We start from the raw sequence: 3793 nt of genomic DNA, 5'->3' as shown, positions 1-3793 counted from the left end.
GATGGCAGGCTTCGACTCCTGGAGCCTGCAGTCGAGGTGTCCCTGCCTGGGCTGAGGTGATGGGAAGGGCAGCTCTGACAGACATGGTCTCTCTGCGTCGTCTTCAGCTCTGGCCCTTGACAGCCAGGACCCCTCGCCCTGTCCTTGTCCCAGTGCCTTCCCTGCCCAGGCAGCTCCCGGTGACATCTCTTCCAACGGGTATGTCCTGCGCGCTGCAGGCAGCGCCGCCTCACAAAGACAGCGGTGTGGCCACCCCGTCCTCGCTCTGTGCCTGCAGGTACCACACAGCGGGCCGTGGGTCAGGCTGACCAGCAGCGTCTGGGCTGGCTGTCCTGGAGCGGGAGGGAGGCCCTGGCACCGCACACCCCTGCGGGCAGCACGAGGCACGGCCAGGAGCTGGAGTCTCATCCTCCGTGTGTGAGATGTGGCAACCAGTTAAACACATCTCTTCATCAAAATGGCTCCCTGTTATTATGTGCTGCTGCCGTGTCCTGTGCTGTGGCTGGGATCCCTGGTTAGGCAGGATTCCATCGTTTAAGGGCAAGCAGAACAAAATGTCTCTCCTTGTCCTGAAGGAGTCTGCAATCATCAACATGATTTGCCTATTTTTTAAAGTTAGGGATGTGCCTAAGAGTCTCTGTTGCAGAGAAGTTCAGGCTTATATGGGAGGAACCTTTCCCAAGGCTGATTTGCATGTCTGGCAAAGCTTGGATGAGAGCCTGGGAGTCCTCACTCCCTTTGCCAGGCTTTGATGCCCTGACTCCTTTTGCCTTTAATCTTTGCTATCTATGCAGACAATATCAGAGGTATTAAATAATTCTACCACAATGTGAGTCTTTAAAAAAAACAAAATCTGCTAGGAAAAGTACATGGCAACGTACTTGGATAAAAGTTAAAAACTGGATTAAGCCAAATGTGCTGTTATGATTCTTGCTTACCAGGTTAAGCAGATACACAGACTTTGGGCTGGGAAAACATTTCATATTAGTACAGTGAAACCACTGCAGGAGATACCAGTCTTCCCATACAGCAGGGTTTGTGGAGGCTGCCTTTAAAGGTAGGGCTTGGATCGTTCCATCAATGGATATCTGGTGTTTTCAAGGCCTCGAGACATTGCTAGAGATGGGCTGGGTTTTTTTGCTTTCTGTTTCTCAGTTTATTGGGAAAGAGCTCAGTTTCTAAATATTTAATATTTGCCAAGCCGGGATGCTTGAATACTGGAAGCATCTGAAGAATCCAGCCCAGTCCCTCACACTTCTCATTCCCTGAGCGTAGCGCTGACAGACATGTCCATCTTTCGCTTCCATCACTAGGTAAAGGACACACAAACTCTCTGTTTGTGGTGTGGGAGGAGGCCCTGTGTTATCTGGTATGATTCACTCTGATAAATAACCTCCTCGGAGGACTTCTCTTGTTTATAGCAACAGCCCCAAATGCGAAGGTTTACACAGATTTTAATCCTTGCTGTTCTCACGCATATTTACTCTGCAGTTTTATCAGAAACATCTCTTGAAAACCTCAGTGTTTTTATAATTAATTGAATAATGTGACTGATGTTAAAAATAAACGGGTTTGGAAAAATGCCCAGTGAGCTGCTGAACAGTGTGTAATATAGCAACCGTAGCTGGATTCTCAGGGGTATGTATATTTTCCTAACAAATGTAGTCTCTCATGACTTAGAGATTAAATCTTTATTAGTTCGAAATTCACCCTGTTGATTTTTCTGTGTTTATGCTGCATAATTATTTCTGGACAAATTCACATTTTTTAAAGGGACAGTGTTCCTCTGAACGTGTGCCCGGCTGGGAGCGGTGTTGGCGTGGGTGAATCTGAGCCCCATGGAGGCACCACAGAGGGAACGTGAGCGTCGGGTATCTCTGTCCATCCACCATCCCACTGGCTTTATATTGTTTTCCGATCCAGGTCCAATCCATTCACTAAGGGGCCATGTGTGTGAATAGGGCGCTCTGATATATATTAATTCTGCTTACCCCAGGCTCAAATGCTGTTGATTTCTCTTCTACGACCTTGGCCCCGCTGTGCCCACCTCACCTCTGCTCCGTGAACCTCAGCCACATCCCTGCCCCATGCTCTCCCTGACCTAAGCCCTTCCTGATGCTGCTCCCCAATGCCGCCACCACTTCCTCAACTTTTGCTGGCTCAGGGCATTGTCTTATCAGTCTGGGAGAATTTATCAGCTTGGGCTCTGCAGTTAAGTCTGGGCCTCACCTCTGCTATCACCGGAGGTGTGTCTCGCCGGCCAGGGGCTGGGATCTCACCGGTCTGCTCACCTTGGGACTGCAAGTGAGCAGGAACAGAGATGGCTTTTCTTGCCTCCTCCTTCCCCACTTTGAGGACTGAGATAAAGCAGCAGGGAAGAAACAAGGCAAGATAAATTCAGAAGGGACAAAACTCAGTGAGGTGAAGTCAGATAGATTCTGTAATGCGTTTGGTGAGCCATCAAATCCTATCTCTTATCCCAAGGGAATCCCAGATACACGAGCAAATCATCAAGCCCTGTAAACTACATCATCAGCGTCTTCCTCTGGAAAACATCATCACGCTAATCCATTTGTCCTAGCAGCCAAATGATTAAAATTTGAAAACAAAATTATACATGTTGCTGCAACAGTGTAAACACCATAATGGCTCTCCTCTGTTACACCTGTAACCTCTGTTATAATAGCTTTAATGAGCTTTCAGCCTTGTCATCCAAAAAGAAAAGATTATCACACGATGCTATATGCTATAAAAGTGTTATTCGTACTGCTGGTGGCCAAGCACCTGCAATGCACCCGCTCTGAGGAGCTGCATGGCAGCTGCAGGCTGGGCACCCGCAGTGGGTGCCTTCCCCAGAGCTGGGGGGCAGACCCAGGCCGGGGAGCTGCCAAAATGGGGCAGGGGGTGCCGGCCCCCGGGGCAGGACACCGCAGAGGTGTGAGCTCCGTCTGTAGCGTGCAGGCTGCTGGAAACCCTGTGGGGGGAATGGGTACCTATCCCCATGACATAGGATTATCCTATGGTGTGGAGTTATTCCAAGCTTGTGTCTTCTCAGCTTAATTTAATAACAGGTTGCAAGCTCTGCTTTGATCTGCTTGTGTTTTTCACTTGTTCCATATTTAACCGAACTCATCATCATAAAGGCCAGAACTGTTTCACTTTCTGTGCCAGGCTGGGTTTCCTGTTGGATGTGCAAAGGACACACCTGCACGGTGGGTTTTGGCCTGCCAGGACAGGGGATCCTGTTATCGGCAGAGACAAAGGGAGCACAGGAATCTGGAGTTGGTGGATTCCTTTCCCCAAACATGTGGCCAGACCTGAAAATCCAGCTGCCTGGCTTTTTTTGTTTACTGGTTTCCATATCTGCTCCAGTGTGTCCTGGGAATGTGCGGCAGGACTCTCCGCTTCTTTCCTGGAGGCCTATCAGTGGAACAAGAGCTGGTTTGCCCCTTCCAAATCTGCAGGCTGGAACCCGCTTTGCCTCGAGGTTTGTTGTATTTATTAAGCATTATCCTGTGTCTCTATCCCAGGTGTCGCCTTCAGCGCTCTGCCGGACAAGAGACTTGCTGGCCGTGGGCTCTCCCACTGGTTCTGTGCTTCTGGCTGCAGCCCCACAAATGCCGCTGTTACCCCAAACCCAGCAGAAACAACTGTAAGTCTGTGCTTCCCACTTGACATGGAAATCTCTAATTTGGGATCCCAGGCAGTACAGGTAGCAGAAACTGTCCCTGCTGGGGCTGGGCTTCTGCCCTGGGTTCATCACCTTGCAGGGCTCGGACCCAAGGGCTCATGA

Source organism: Fulmarus glacialis, unplaced genomic scaffold (assembly GCF_000690835.1).
Source record: "Fulmarus glacialis isolate BGI_N327 unplaced genomic scaffold, ASM69083v1 scaffold2194, whole genome shotgun sequence".
In the NCBI taxonomy this organism is placed as follows: Eukaryota; Metazoa; Chordata; class Aves; order Procellariiformes; family Procellariidae; genus Fulmarus; species Fulmarus glacialis.
The sequence above is the reverse complement of the archived record's forward strand: the minus strand, read 5'-3'. Positions refer to the sequence as shown.